Source organism: Rhineura floridana, chromosome 2, assembly GCF_030035675.1.
Source record: "Rhineura floridana isolate rRhiFlo1 chromosome 2, rRhiFlo1.hap2, whole genome shotgun sequence".
NCBI lineage: Eukaryota > Metazoa > Chordata > Lepidosauria > Squamata > Rhineuridae > Rhineura > Rhineura floridana.
In genome coordinates this window covers 54,862,175-54,879,102 of record NC_084481.1, presented here as the reverse complement: position 1 = coordinate 54,879,102, position 16,928 = coordinate 54,862,175, and the positions used below count along the sequence as shown (strand labels likewise).

Here is a 16,928-nt window from a genome sequence, read left to right as displayed (position 1 = left end):
GGAAACATCTGGCATTTTAAAAATCTTTGGTTTATTTAAAAAATATACAAGCAGAGCAAAAAAGGGAGGCAAGCAGAGTAAACGTTTCTGTAAAGCAGCCAATCCACTACCCCGCCCCGCCACAAGATTCCGGCACCCACAAGGTGATTCAGCTCATAGCTAACTCTCAATGTTGTCTGCTTTTGCATCTCTCTGTCCCCAATTGTTTTAATTGAGCTTTCTTAACACAGAGAAGACAGAAACCTGCTTGCTAGGACGAAAGCTTTATTGAGAGAATGAATACAAGATCTATAGTGCTTGCTCAGGATCCTCCCATCTGATCTTTATACTAGACATCAGCTTCCAGATCTCTATGGCAGTCTCCTTGCAGTTCCCTTTCTTGAATGGAACTGCTACCTATTATAACATCCCCAATGTCATGTTTGTTATACAAACATACCACAACTTCTCAATCTAAACAATTAACTTGAAAGTAGCACTGGTTCTGAATGACTAATAATTAAGCTGCCTATCCGTCATCTAATACAAAATCTGTGTATCGTTTAGGTGGTGTGATGTGATTGCGGGTACGTGTGACAAGGTCACTGTTTGGTGTTGGTGATACAGTTACATGTGTCTCTTGATTTCGTGGTTCGGGGCCTGGAAAATGGTGTGCATCTTCATGAGCACATAGAATTATGGAATTATAATAAATAATCCTGTATATCATCATCCACTACATCTGAGGTGTCTTTTAAGTCCTTGAGGATTCATCAGGTGAAAGAATTTAGGATTCCGTTGATATGAGCATCCATTAACTTCAACAATATACGTGCAGGAATTTATTTGTCCCATGCATGCTCCTTTCGTCAAAGGACATGTCTTGTCTTGAGGAGATAATTGGACACTTACAGAATCTCCAAGGGTGGTAGCACTATTGAATCCCTGTCATAATAGGTTTTAGTTTTATTGTGTTTGTGTTGCAGCTGATCTGTGACTTTCATTGCAGTTTTGGGTTTCAATAATGCAACAGCTGTAGGTAGAAAAGATTGTGTGTGTCTGGACATAAGTCTTTGCACTGAGCTGCTATTCATGCAGCAGTTGGAGTATTTCTCCACTCCATGATAGCTTGCCGTATGTTTTCTTTATTTCTTGCCATTTTCTTTAATAGAGTTTTTGCAATTTTGACGGCTGATTCAACTTTGCCATTAGACTGACTGTTATAGGGAGATGACATTATGTGTTGAAATTCCCAGTCTTTTGAAAATGTGGTAAATTCTTTGCAAGTGAACTGTGGTCCACCATCTGAAATCACACAGTCAGGTATGCCAAGTCTGCTGGTGGTTTATGATTATTTCTATTACAGTTGCTGATCTAATATCTGACAGTTTATCAATTTCCTAGAAGTTTGAACAGTAGTCTACTAGAATGAGATAATTGCTGCCATTTTTCTGTGAAAAGGTCCATCCCTACCTTACTCCATGGTCTATTAGGAATGCTGTGTATCATCAATGGTTCTTTTTGCTGACTGGCCTGGAACTCAGCACTATTTTTGCATGATGGCATATGTATTTGTTTTGAATGTTTATTTTTGTGGATATAATGCATACTATCAGCTTCTGAAGGATGCATTTTTTGCATTTGCACAAGGGTTTGTTCACTAGCCTTGCATATGTCTATGCCTGCAGAGTCAAGACAGGCTTTCAGAGCATTCTCATCTGTGCTCCCTTTGTCCTTAATTTTATTTATTTATTTATTTATTTATTGTATTTATATACTGCCCCATAGCCGAAGTTCTCTGGGCGGTTTACAATAACAAAAAACATTAAAAACAAATATACAAATTTAAAAACACATCTTTTAAAAACAATTTAAAACATTCTATCTTTCCCGATCTGTGGTATACATTCTAGCTGAGCTTCTGTTATTGTAGTTTGAATTCCCCCCAATCATTCTCTTGAGCTTCCCTTTCTGCTTCTCTTTTACTGAGAAGTTTCCTTTTTTGAAGTAGAATATGACTATGCTGGACCTTCTTGGCAATTGTCCACTTTGTTCCCTAGACAGTTCCATTCCAGGTCCTCACTGTTTGCACAGCATACAGTTTCCATCATGATCTCTGAACTCTTGCTCTCTACAGTCTCCCGTTTCACAAATTACAGTATCTAAAACCTGTTAGAAGTATCAGCAACTTCAGCATGTTAGTATGCCAATGTGACCTTTTTGTATCCATTTCTGAAGTCTTTCCTTTAATGCCTATAACCAATCAGTCTCTAATCAATTCTTCTTTCAAAGTGTTATACGTACATGAATCTGCCTTTTTGCGCAGTTTAGCAACATACTGATCTGTAGTTTCATGAGGTTCTTGTGCACATTTGTTAAAGAGATAGCATTCATATATAACATTTGTAGTAGGTTCAAAATGCCTTTGAAGGGTTTTAGCAATTTGGAGGGATCTTGTCTGTCTGCTGCTGTAATATCAAGGTGTTGCTGGAGCAAATGACATCCTTTTCCCATCACTGCTAGCAGTGTTGCAACCCTAATCTTTTTATCTTTGTCATCTAGTCCTGTTGTTATGACATAATTCTCCCACTATGCTTTGAAAACATGCAGTTATTAAAAATATCACCTGCCATGTCAATGGGCCATGGAACTGGAATCATGCTGGCTGCCATTGCCAAAGTATCTTCTTCTGCCACCAGTGTGCTTGTTGCCTTTGTCAATTGTGGTGCCTGAGCCCTCCCTTTCCTCAGAAAAGTAGATTCATTTCTGACACCCTGTTTAATAGTGCTTTCTTCACTCAGGGAAGACAGAAACCTGCTTGCTATGACTAAAGCTTTATTGAGAGAATGAATACAAGATCTATAGTGCTTGCTCAGGCTCCTCCCATTTGACCTTAATACTAGAGTTCATCTTCCAGATATCTATGGCAGTCTCCTTGCAGTTCCCTTTGCTGGATGGAACTGTTGCCTATTATAACACCAGTTTGGCCCTTTCTTCAAGCACACACCCCTTCATCAGCCCCCCCACCCAAGTGGGTAAGAATGTGTAACCTACCCCAAGCTCTGATGATTTCTCATTCCAAATATCCATGAAAGATCTCTGTAGCAACCACCCTCCAACATATTCCAACAATTAGACCTTATAAAGATTGTGTTTCTAAATTGTTTTTGTGATTTAAAATTTGTATATTTGTTTTTAATGTTTTTAATTGCTGTAAACCGCCCAGAGAGCTTCGGCTATGGGGTGGTATATAAATGTAATAAATAAATAATAATAAATAAAGAGACACATCCCCTGCCATGCTATACTACAAATCTCAGATCATGATCAGGCTTTGCTTTAAAGCAAACCCATAGTGATAGCCCTAGCCACATTAAGAACATGAGAACATAAGAAGAGCCTGCTGGATCAGGCCAGTGGCCCATCTAGTCCAGCATCCTGTTCTCACAGTGGCCAACCAGGTGCCTGGGGGAAGCCCGCAAGCAGGACCTGAGTGCAAGAACACTCTCCCCTCCTGAGGCTTCCGGCAACTGGTTTTCAGAAGCATGCTGCTTCTGACTAGGGTGGCACAGCACAGCCATCACGGCTAGTAGCCATTGATAGCCCTGTCCTCCATGAATTTGTCTAATCTTCTTTGAAAGCCATCCAAGCTGGTGGCCATTACTGCGTCTTGTGGGAGCAAATTCCATAGTTTAACTATGTGCTGAGTAAAGAAGTACATCCTTTTGTCTGTCCTGAATCTTCCAACATTCAGCTTCTTTGAATGTCCACGAGTTCTAGTATTATGAGAGAGGGAGAAAAACCTTTCTCTATCCACTTTCTCAATGCCATGCATAATTTTATACACTTCTATCATGTCTCCTCTGACCCGCCTTTTCTCTAAACTAAAAAGCCCCAAATGCTGCAACCTTTCCTCATAAGGGAGTCGCTCCATCCCCTTGATCATTCTGGGCCCTCTTCTGAACCTTTTCCAACTCTATAATATCCTTTTTGAGATGAGGCGACCAGAACTGTACACAGTATTCCAAATGCGGCCGCACCATAGATTTATACAATGGCATTATGATATCGGCTGTTTTATTTTCAATACCTTTCCTAATTATCCCTAGCATGGAATTTGCCTTTTTCACAGCTGCCGCACACTGGGTCGACATTTTCATCGTGCTGTCCACTACAACCCCGAGGTCTCTCCCCTGGTTGGTCACCGCCAATTCAGACCCCATGAGCGTATATGTGAAATTAAGTTTTTTTGCTCCAATATGCATAATTTTACACTTGTTTATATTGAATTGCATTTGCCATTTTTCCGCCCATTCACTCAGTTTGGAGAGGTCTTTTTGGAGCTCTTTGCAATCCCTTTTTGTTTTAACAACCCTGAACAATTTAGTGTCGTCAGCAAACTTGGCCACTTCACTGCTCACTCCTAACTCTAGGTCATTAATGAACAAGTTGAAAAGTACAGGTCCCAATACCGATCCTTGAGGGACTCCACTTTCTACAGCTCTCCATTGGGAGAACTGTCCATTTATTCCTACTCTCTGCTTTCTGCTTCTTAACCAATTCCTTATCCACAAGAGGACCTCTCCTCTTATTCCATGACTGCTAAGCTTCCTCAGAAGTCTTTGGTGAGGTACCTTGTCAAACGCTTTTTGAAAGTCTAAGTACACTATGTCCACTGGATCACCTCTATCTATATGCTTGTTGACACTCTCAAAGTTAATTAGACAGAATTCTCAAAACACCATATAGTGTTGGCCCATAATTCATACAAACTAGTTGTTGAAATAACGCAGAGATATTTTAGCTGTATTCTAACCTGGTGGATGTTTCAGCTTATTAAAAGCTATTCCTTCAAATCATCTTGCGCTCCAAACACTTCCTTTTTTCTGGTAAAGCCCAGTGCAGATTAATAATGGCATTCACAGTCATGATGAATTCCAAAAAGGTAACCATATTAATCTGTTGTAGCCAAAACAAGAAAGAGACTTGTGGCACCTAAAAGCAGGGGTGGGAAAACTTCTTTAACTTGAGGGACATATTCTCTTCTGGGCAACACTCCAAGGGCCATGTGCCAGTGGTGGGGGGGGGCAGAGGAAAAAGTGGGCAGAGTAATGAATGTAAATGTTACTTTTGTACAGTCAACTCGTTTCTACACACTCTCACACACCCCTCTCTATCCTCCATCTAGGGAAACAAGAGGCATTATCAGAGTTCAGGGGCACATTCCAGCAAGGCAAAAATATTCAGCCTAGTGAGGGGTATGGCCTGGGGAGAGTTTCAGGGGCCAGAAAGAGAAGCCCGGAGGGTCGCATTCAGCCCCTGGGCCTGAGGTTTCCCACCACTGTTTTAAAGACTAACAAATTTATTGTGGCATATGTTTCTGCAGGCTACAGCCCTTGTTGTCAAATAGGATACTACTTCATGCACCTGATGAAGTAGACACTAGTTCATGCAAGATAACATCTCCAGAGGACCACAAGATTCTTATGATATTTGCTTGGCCTGATTCTGCAAAAGCAAGAGAACCTCTTGGGACCATTCTGTTTGACTAAACTATGTTTTAAAAAGGAGGGGTAGAGATAGCGAAGACAGTGATTTGGTCACATCTTTGTTTTTATATAGATATGCAATCCTGTTTATTAGCTCATACATGGACTTTCAGGTCAAAAATTGGCAGGTATTCAGCAATCATTTACTCAGCATTTACTGCCCCCCCCCAATTCTTTTTAAGCCTCTTTTCTTTGACCCAGCATCTTCAAAACTGCCTAGTTTAGTCACTTGAAATCCCATCTTTAGGCTAGAACATTCTCTGTGCCAGATACTCTTCTTGTAAGGCAGAACTTTTTGAGGAACTTGACCTGGAGATCAGTCTTCCCAAGCCTCCACTAGATTATTATTTTTATAAAACTGCTCAGCTGAATTTGGCCTACAAACATAATACTTTATTAGGCTAGTTTTCTGCATTTATATTATTACATGATGACTGGCCAACAAGGCACATACCATTTTGCATTTTTCCCCTTCTAAATATAAAGCGATAAAAAATACATCTGAACTAAGCAGGAAAACTGGCTTTAGTTAGATGAGGACCCTAAGGAAAGGGAGCTAAGCCTCAATGTTCGACTTACTTACAGTTTGATTCTATACACAGGTTCCACGGAACCAAAAGGGATTTAAGGAAGGGGATATAGCTCAGTGGCACAGCAACTGCTTTGTATGCATTGCAGAAGGTCCCAGGCTCAACTCCAGGCTGGGAAACTCTCCTGTCTTAAACCTTGGAGAGTCATTGCCAGCCAGTGGAGGAAATACTGAGCTAAACTGACCAATTGCCTGACTCAGTATAAAGCAGCTTTCTATGTTCCTAGGACTTAGTAAACATTCCAAGTAAACATGCATAGCCAGGTGTTTAACTGGAAGCTTTCAAATGTGCATTAGTGGAATCTTCCCTCGTTGCTCCAATAGTTCCTTCATCCCTCCCTCTTCTTCTGTATGATGGAGCACCCAAGTCTCCAACAGCATGATTGTGTTTAAACCACGGGGGGGGGGAATTCCATCCGTTTGCATTTAAAGCCAAATGTATCAAATTCACATTTCCAAAACAATATGAGAATCGAAATACGCGAATTTTGCAATGCAGTTCTCCAACCAAGCAATGTTTACAGACATGTATATATTAGAGGAACGTGTGCATAAAAATGAATATAGCGGTGAAAATAATATACAAAAATGCATTATATTAGGGAAAATGTGCACTAAAATGCTGAAGGATTTCCGTCAGGATTTGTTTTGTTTTTGTTAAACAGCAAACAGAAATGTGGAGAACTGAATTGAAGATTGGAAAAATGAGAAACCAAGAGAACCAAAATGGACAAATCCTTCCATCCTTATGGGTAGGGAGTCTTTTTCAGCTGTAAGTGGGATTCGTTCATGGAAAACCTTCTGGAAGCTGCATGTCAGCAGTGGGTTCCACTGGAGCAAAAAGTGGGTGGGGCTGGAGCCACTTCCTCTCACCCCCATCTCTCTCGCTTGTCCTCCTTCTCTCTCTCTCATCCCTTTCCCCCTCAGCTGCCACCTTTCCTCCCCCTCCCCATAGCAATTAGGCTACTAATGGCATCAATGGAAGCTTTTTGAAAGCCTAATTGCTGCATAGGAAGAATTGGAGGAGTCACAGTGCACGAGGGTTAACCCATTTTCTCCTGGTCACCCGCAGTGTGTCAATTAGACTTTATTTTTTTCCCCATGAATATCAGTGCCTGCTCCCATGCCAGCCTGCTTGGTTTCTAAGATTGGGTGGAGAGACTACTGGAAGCGTAACTGGCGGAGACAAGAAAAAGGTCCTTCTCAGTAGCTACACCTCTTTGCCCCATGCAGTTCCGGTGGGGTCCTCTCTTACAATCCTTATTTATTTATTTATTAAATTTATTAGTCGCCCATCTGGCTGGTTATCCAGCCACTCGGGGCGATGTACAACATAAAAACATACAATTTACATTACAGCATTAAAAAAATCTCAACCAATGATAATAAAACCTAACCCATGGCCTGGCTACTACTAGGCTCTTGGTGAGTAGCTGATGGAGGTTGTGCTCATGGACATTATGGATTGCTGCCTTAGAGAGACTGACAAGGTAAAGGTGAGGAAAAAAGGAAGGCAAGTGAATTCTACAATAGGTTTCCTTCTCTTTACAACTCTTTACTCTTATTTGTTATTTTAATGTTGTTTTTATATAATGAATTCACATACAAATAACAACAAAAAGGTCCTATAACAATTTCTTCTAGCATGACAATAAATACAGAAAGCATAATCAGAATGCTCAGTCAAAAAATAGAACTGGAGGAATAAGGAAACAAATATTGAAGAGATAAGGGGTCCTTGCAGTAAGATAACAGAAAATGAATGAAAGAAAGAAGAAAATAAACAATACAATACTGCTAGCTCAGAATGTGCCAAAATTCAACGGGTTCACAGAATAATATCAAATACTTTTAAATAATTCCAGAGCACTTAATTAAACAACTTCTGACTATGTTGCATCTAAAATGGACTAACCATAAACTCTATCCTGAACTTTATTGTTCCAATAAAGATAAAGAACTCCATTTTGTAATAAATTGATTGCCATCTTCCTCTGGATTGAGGAAGAGTTTTTTCTTCTGACAGGCTTTTGGCTTACCTTGTAGATACTGCTTTATCTGATTATTCTCATTTTTATCTCCTGGGCCTGTCACTATCTTATCTTATATTGCTTATTTTGTATATTGTAATTTTATTATACAGTTGTGGTTTCATCTGTTGTCGGCTGCTCTGGGTGATGCACATGCATTAGAAGATGGGATGCAAATATATATTATATTTGTATTCTGTGCCATTTTTAATACCTGAATTACCAGTTCGAGAAGGTCATAACAAACTTTTTTGTTTTGTGTGCGGTTCAACCACAAACTGTATGGAATCAGGTTTGTTGATTGCATGGTAGAGTCTGATATAACCACACTATCCATAATGTCAGTGTGATTTTGAAAGGCAAAGGAACCAAAAGTTTGAGGTTGAGTGGACTGAAGAGATAAAGAAAGTTGCTGAAAACTACGGGCTCAGCATTTTGGCACATCCTGAGGTAATCAGTCATTTTGCATAAGGACTGAGCATGGCAAGACAGGTTTGTAAGTGAAAATAAGAGGCAAACAGTGCTGTAACATTTATATTGCAGGAACAACAAATAGGAGTTAGATTTAAGTCTCAGAGGCAACAGTCATTTAACACAAAGTTAACTTTAGTTGCTTAAAATCTATGAACCTCAGCTTGGAATACTCCTTACTCTGATATGAATTAGAATGATTTCAGCTGTCTAGCTTGCCTGGTTGAACAATACATTTAATACACACACAAACAAACACACAAACTATTCTATTATTTACTAGAAAGCTTTTACAATGGAAATCATGAGCAGGCTACTGAGGATGAATATATATAACCAGTTGCCAAAGGGTAATTTAACAAGCTGTACCTGGAAAGTGCTGAGTACAAGACTTGAGATTTTTTTTATTGCTAAAAACACCAGAGTGTGAAGATTTTTCCCTTTGAGAAAGGGTGAAGAATCCAAACAAACGTTGCAAGATTGTAAGCTACGATGGTGCTCGTTTAACCAGAGCATTGTCTGAGGGCACATGATGCAGCTGAAGTTGCCTTACTGAAAGTAATCTCATAATATTAAAACCTGGAACCATCCAATTAAGCTGACAAAAGGAAGTACTTCTTCACACAGTAGAAAGTTAAACTATGGAATTGATTACCACAAGTTGTAGTCATGCCCACCAGCTTTGGCAACTTTAAAATACATTCCTGGAGGATAAGGCTATGAGTGGCTACTAGCCTTGATGGTTATATTACCTTCAACATTAGACACAGTACACGTCTGAATACTAGTTGCCGGGCAATATAAGCAGAAGAGTGCTGCTTGTGAGCTTCCCATAGATATCTAGTTGGCCACTTTAGGAATGCTGACTAGATGGGCCTTTGGTCTGATCCAGAAAGGCTCTTCTTATGATCTTCCTGGGCCCATCCATCCCTGGTTGGGAGACTACCTGGGGACCCCATATGTCATGATGCCAGAGTCCAGCATTGACCAAGACATCAGAGTCAGAGGCTGCAGAGTCACCAGCTAAGGAGTCAGACCAGTTTCCTCACTCTGAGTGATGTTAGTGACCAGGGAGCCACTGAATACAAGACTGGCAGGCAGTGTTCCGTTGTTTGTTTAATGTAAGGTTTTATCAGGTTAGCCATACGATGTTAGAATATGGACCTGAGTTACTTATAGTCATTTATTGTTTTTTAATTTAGATTGATTCACCATAATGGTTTTTGTTTTAAAATTTGTATATAACGAAACATCTAAGGAATATTCTGGATTTGTTTTGTTCGTAAAAAGTTTAAAGTTTCAATAAAAAGTATTTTAAAAAAAGACTGGCAGGCAGAAGCCCCCTGAACCAGATTCCACTGCACAAGTCATGCCAGAACTGGGACCCCATAGACACCTTCTGAAGGCCAGAGGGTTGGCCAATTAAGGACTGTAGTTCTCAAAAGGGGAGGGAGCCTAGGAGAGGTAGACTGGAGGCAGAGGCTCAAAAGGCCTCAGTCCACCTCTGGTCTTTATTGGAGAAATTTGTTTACTTCATGATGCCATCTTATCCTATGGGCTCCTCTGTAAGATCAGAACAGAACACTGTTTCTTCAGTTTCTTTAGTTTCATGGGGTGGGAAGGTGGGATATAAATGTACCACATATATACACATCCATACAAACCACTTGGTAAACTGCCCATCACTATTGTCATGCCAAGGGGTGAGGATAGTCTTACCACTACCCTAATAGGGTGGAGAACTGTGGTAAGCCAAGTTTTTCTTTAAGAGCAAACAATGCAGACAACCATCCTACCAGGTGCTTACTATTTGGTAAATTGGCTTTTATATTCCCCACCCCCAGGAGAAAGTCTTTTCCATACTACCTGATGCTTGTAGCCATAATGAGCCTGAACTCTGGGAATCAGCACTTTCTGAGGTCTTACACAAAGATATGACTTGTTTCTGAAAACTTCCTTCAGTTCTGGTCACTCTATACCTATACAAATACTCTGCAGCACTAGCAAACCTTGGAAACTTAATTTCCAGTTGCAGTCTATGATGCTGCTGAATCACTGAGTTGAAAAAATTGTTGGAGAAAGACATCATGAATAAAGGAATGGCTATGAACAAAATATTCCTCTAGGAAGGAGGACATGGTTACAATTAGGAATACCAGATCTCTGGCTTTCAGCCGGAGACTCCAGCATCTGGGGCCCCTCTCTGGTCTCTGGTCAAATCACTCCCAAATACCTGGATCTCCGGCTTTCCAGACTCCCACCCAGCCATGCATGTGTGCTTCATGCATAACCCAAAGGCTCCGGCTGTCCCTTCCCAGAGGAGCCATCCTCGCTCTCTGCTTGCTGGGAAGGGGTCTGGGCAGGTCACTGCCTCCCCTCCTTCCTGCCCATCCACTCACTCATTTGTGCACTTACTCACCCGCCCGCTCACTCACTCAGCAATCAGCCGCTGTGGCATCCCTCCTTCCCTGGTCCCACCTCATCACACCCCCTGCCCCTGCTCAGCACCTGACACAAACTGTAGCCAGGGACTCCCTCGCCCAAGAAGCAGCATGCAGCTGCAGTGGCAGGCGGAGGATCACCTAGGCAGTGCATGGGCAGGCGGGCAGCTGTGCCATGCAGGGCTCCCCCTGGGCTGCGGCGGCAGGGCTGGAGGGTGGCAGTGGGCTGTGCAGCCAGGGGGTGGCTGACAGGATGTGGCCAGGGCTGGGCACCAGCAGGTGGCATCCCCCCCAAGCCCCCCCCACCGCCCACAAGCTGCTCTGCATGTGCAGCCTCTCACTCTGTCTCACCTATGTGAGATTAAGAATATTTATCCAGAGTAAAAGTGCTTGATCTTCTAGGACAGGGCTTCCCAAATTGTGGTTAGTGGGCCCCCAGGTGGCCTGTGGAATGCCGGCATTAAATACTCATATTGATTTTTAATTGTATTTTTATTGCTTCTTTTATTTCTTATACTGTATTTTATTGTATTACAGTTTCAATTCTATAGACTTTATTTCTATGTAAGAAATTTCTATGTAAAAAAATAAAAGAAGCAATATAATACAATTAAAATCATACCGCATCTAGCACAGCACAATTGCTACAACACACAGAAAAATCATTAAGTGGTTCGAAGATTAGGAATTCTGACTGGTTGTGGGATGCTGAGTTTTCTGCCTTACTCATGGGAATTTTGTTGTGGTTGGTATGGAATTGCATTTAGGAAAGTATCACTGTTTTCTTTTTCTTTTTCTATTTGCATTTAATTTAACTTTATCCTCACTCCCTGTCATCCATAGAAGCAACAACAGTGGTTCCATGCGCTCTGCTCAACCTTCTTAAACCCACTGATGATGCACCTTGTTGTTTGTTTCTTGCCCAATAGTAGTAAAAGAGAATTCACATACTGGGCAGCATGGCTGCAATTGTTGTTCCCAAGCTGCTGCCTATGAAGGTAGACCAAATCATGTGTGCATTCTCTCTGTCAATTATATTAAAACTGGAATTGGGTTGGATGATGAAATGAGTTTGTAGCAGCCCACAGGGGAGACAGAAAAGGGTAGAGAATCTTCTTACTCATTTCTCAGACCTCTTTCTGAAGTGAAGGGTCAAATGTGTAAAGAAATTTGGATGTTAAAAGGTAGGGGCAGGGCATTCCAGGCAGGGGGTTGCCAATCCTACTTGGATATGGATTTCTTTGCAGAGGATCCCTAGTCAAGCTTTATCAACAATACAATCCAAACCATATCTACTCAGAAGTACGTCCTATTGAGTTCTATGGGGCTTAGTTCCTTAGTAAGTGTGTTTAGAATTGCAGTCTTCAGGGCATCCATCTTTACTCCTGAGTGCTCCCATCAAATCTCCACAACACTAGGCTCCTTTCTTCCTGCAATGGCCTTATGGTGACTGGCCTAGCCTGAGGGCACTTAAACCCTTTTTGCCAGAAGCAAGTTGGCTAGATTAAATGTTCCCTACCTAGGCTCCATCTTTTAGCTAAGGTTTCTATCTTAATTTTCAATCAGATAAATGTTTTTGTATGAATTGTATACGCCAAGCAACTGTGGTTGATGTGTATATTGCTTAATGACATCATTTGGGCCCACCCCATGATGTCACTTGGACCCACCCTGTGACATCACTTGGACCTGCCCTGTGACATCACTTGGGCCCGCCCCCAAAATCTCAGGGTTTGGGATGCTTCTGACCTGGCAACCCTAGTTACAACTCTACCCTGATACTTTCTCACAAATGCAAAACTTTAATTAAATGTGTCACAGTGTGTCCCGTTTTAAAAAAAGGAGTAAAAGTCCCCCATTTATACATTGCTTACTCACATGAGGCATGGAGATTAAAAATAAAAACAAAACAAATTAAATCATAAAAAGCAATAAGGAGCAGAAGCATCTATTTAAAAAAAGAAAGTATTCAAACAAGCTGGGTGTTAGAAGTCTGAGAAGGAGATTGGTAGGTAAAGATAGTGATGGAAGTTGGTAACATAAAATAACTGCAGCTTCCAGTCCTTTTGTGGAACAGGTTGTCTGTTGGTGGAGGTTTATAGATGATGTGTTTCTAATTTGGAGGGGATCGGCTGAACATCTGTGCAGTTTCTTTGAATGGATGAACGGCAGGAGTGTTAATATCCAATTTGATTTCCATCATAGTCTAGAAGAAATTAATTTTTACTAATTAAGAAACAAGGTGGTCATTTGTGCACTTCCATATATAGAAAACCCACAGATAGAAACACTTATCTAAGGTTTGATAACTCCCACCCTAGACCACTAAGACAGAACTTACCATATAGTCAATTTTTAAGGATTAAACACAATTGATCCTCTGAAAGGGATTTTATACAGCAATCCAACATTCTGGGGGAAAATTATTCAAGAGGGGTTATCTGAATAATATCGTTGAGGATAATTTAAGGAAAGCATCCCTAACAGAACACAATGACGTTTTGCAACAAACTATTAAAACAGCTTCTAATTGTTTGAATTGCAATTTGACTTTTAATCATGTCACTAATAGACTACAAAGTAGCATTAAAAGCCATTGGCATATTATACGTCATATTCCTGGATGTCATAAGAAACCTATGATTTCCTTCAAAAGAACCAGGAAAATGAGGGATATTTTGATTAGAAGTGAATTTAGGGACAACAATCACCCAGTTTTTAACACCATACCGGGCACAAATGTACCTATGGATCCTCATCCCTGTGGCCATTGTGCCTATTGCAGATTCACAGGTAAGATGACAGAGTTTGTTAACCCTGTCAATCACAAAAAATACACTTTGAATAAATTTTCTACATGTAACACTACCAATGTTATTTATGTGATTCAGTGCAGTTGCCAAAAGTTTATACAGTAGGGCCCCACTTATATGGCGGGTTCCGTTCTGGACCCCCGCCGTAAAGCGGAAAACGCCGCAAAGCAGAACCCCATTGACTTTAATGGGCCGCGTCATGCGAAAATGATGCGAAAACGGCGCAAAACAGCGCAAAAGGGGAAAAAACCCTTTAAAATGGAAAACAAAAGCCACCGTATCAGCGGAACGCCTTAAAGCGGAACGCTGTAAAGCGGGGCCCTACTGTATAGGCCAATCATCAAGGAATGTCAAAAGACGTATAGGGGAACACCTCAGCAATATTAAAAACGAGATCTGAGGGGCCCTTGGTGGAGCATTTTACAAGATGTCATCACTCCTTTGCTGATTTTAACTTTTGGGTTTTAGAAAAAATAAGTGTGGAAAAAAGTAATGTTTTATTAAGGAGAGAAATAGCATGAATTTTGGAACTAAAAATGCTGACCCCTGGTGGTCTTCATGAGGGGTTGGAATTTCTTCCTCTCCTATAACTTTTAACAAATATCGATGGTCCCTCCCACATTCTTTTTCTTCAGTTGCACATAATTCCCCTATGTTTAATTAGTTGCACCAGAATTAAGAGAGTTAGGGATGTATATACATGAGTGTGCTCATGTGAATTCTTCTATCTGATCATCTATCATTTCGAGCTATCTTGCTAGAAAAGAATATTGCAGACCAGCCCATGTAAGCGCAAATATTTTTTTTGTAAAGATTAGTTAATGTAGAATATGATTTTATGCTGTAATGTACTTTGCTTATTATGTGTAATAATGTGGTGTGTCTTTGCAATTTTATTTACAGTGCCTGACGAAGGCCAGAAAATATGGTGGCCGAAACACGTTGGGCTTTTTTTAAAAATAAACACCACATTTTCCAGCATCTTGGAGTTTCCCCCTTTTTTATTCTTTGCTGTTTTATTTGCACAGCTGTAATTTCTTTTCTTCCATTTTCATGGTGTTTTGCTGGTAGGTTTACTCTAGTCTTAAAAGGCCATCAGGGATCAGAAACGCTGTCTTTGGAAGATCTACTAAAAAAATTTTTGTTTGGTTTTCATTCTTTTGGTACATTTTTTGAACCAAGAACTGTATCGCAAAATTCGGAGAAGTGCAAAATGCAAATAATAATTATGTTCCACACGCTAGTCCAAAAGTTGCATATCATGTCAATATGCACTAGGGATGGAAAGATCTATTGTTTTGGTTCTCTCCACTTCTCATTTTTCCAATCTTAAATTCAATTCTCCACATTTCTGCAACAATTTTAAAAAAATCCTCATGAAAATTCTCCAGCATTTTGGTGCAAATTTCTCCTAATAAACATATTTGTAGGCAGTTTTGACTAATGTGCACAATTTTGCACACCATTTCTCATCATTTAATGCATTTTATGTTATTTCACTCATAGTTTCATTTTTATGCACACTTTCCCCTAATACATACATTTTTCTAAACACTGTTCAGTTGGCGAACTGCATTGCAACATTTGAATAAATGTGAATTTGAAGGATGGCTGTGTTTCCGTTCTCATAATGTTTTGGCAAGTGGAAGTTTGATAAATTCGGCTTGAAATGACAGCTGAATCAAATTTCTCACCCATCATGAGTATGCACTGGAATTCACATAAATAAAATTCCTCTAGCAACCCTGCCTTGAGGCAATACCTAACATTTGATAAAGGAGTGCAAATAGCTGGAACCTTCCAGTGATTCCATGGGGGAAAACGTGTTAGGAGATCTTCTTTAAGTCTTCTGAATGGGGGGAAAACAGACCTTCCCTCCACCCAGTTAAGGATGATGTAATCTAGGTGTATGTGTGTTTGAAGAAAAGTTATTTATTTATTAATAACATTTTTATACTGCGTACCAATGAAGTCTCCTGGGACGTTAACACAAAGTTATGAAACAATAACATACAAAAATGCAATCAAACATAATATATTAAAAACAAAGGGGACATACTGCATTTTTAATAGGAGTAAGACAAACTGAGGTCCCTGCAGACTATCACTGTTTTATGGAAGGGATTCAGTCACATACGGGCAAACTTAGGTTTGTGCAATTAAAGTGGATTAAAGTGTGCTGTTGCTGTTGCACAACAAACATATTTCTAATATAAAGAAATCTGACTTTTTGCAGTAAGAAAAGTAAGGGGCAAATGCACAAAAAAGTGTGGAATAATTCAATTGACAGGACGTCATATAACCTCCAAGCAACTAAATCAATAAACAGGTTGAGGAGTATTTAACTGAATAATCGCGCTAACTCAAGGATTAGCACTAACGCAACAGGACTCCCTCCCCCTCTTTTCCTTGTGGCTGCCCTGCGCTGTCCCCAAATCTGCTCTGAAGGGTTGGGGCAAAACCCAGAACAGATTTAGGGGGCACACAGGGAGAGGGGGGGGGGAAGTTCCATTGCGCAAGGAGAAATCCTTGCACTTGTGGAACTAGCAACTTAGCACTATATTGAATACAACCTGTTGTCTTGCGGCACTCTTAGACACAGAGACAGAAAGTTTTGGGAGTTCTGGCTGACTCTCTCTGGAGATTTGATGCGGGGCAGTGGATCTGGCTGTCTGTTGGGGGGTTTCTGTAGCTTCCACCTACGTTCAATATGGACTCCTACTGGGAGGAAGGGCGGGATATAAATCTAATAAAGAATAATAGAATTATATTTGTAAATAAACTCAAATATTACAAAACATGTCTCCAATTACAAAGGAAACATTTGGTTTTTTAGTGCAATCCTCAAATCAGCTGTTTCTGAAAGGTCACATTGAGGCCTAAGTTTTGTTTACACAAGAAATGGAAACGAATGTGAGTTAATATCTAACTAGATGTTTATATAAAGAGCTAATGTCACCTAATGTACATTTTAAAATTGTTTATCACATGCACCTTATATATTTTTATCATGTAGAACAAACACATGCTTTAAGCAAAAACAGGCAGAGGCCTTC

General features: G+C 40.3%; 1 long non-coding RNA gene across 1 annotated transcript; it reads right to left on the bottom strand.

The window, feature by feature from the left end:
- Positions 1-13,164: 13,164 nt before the first annotated feature.
- Positions 13,165-16,591, bottom strand: LOC133376494 (uncharacterized). The gene is made up of 2 exons (XR_009760502.1): positions 16,446-16,591; positions 13,165-13,265 (listed from the first exon to the last, which is right to left on the bottom strand). It is a non-coding gene; the product is annotated as an uncharacterized LOC133376494 (long non-coding RNA).
- Between the last annotated feature and the right edge of the window lie 337 nt (positions 16,592-16,928).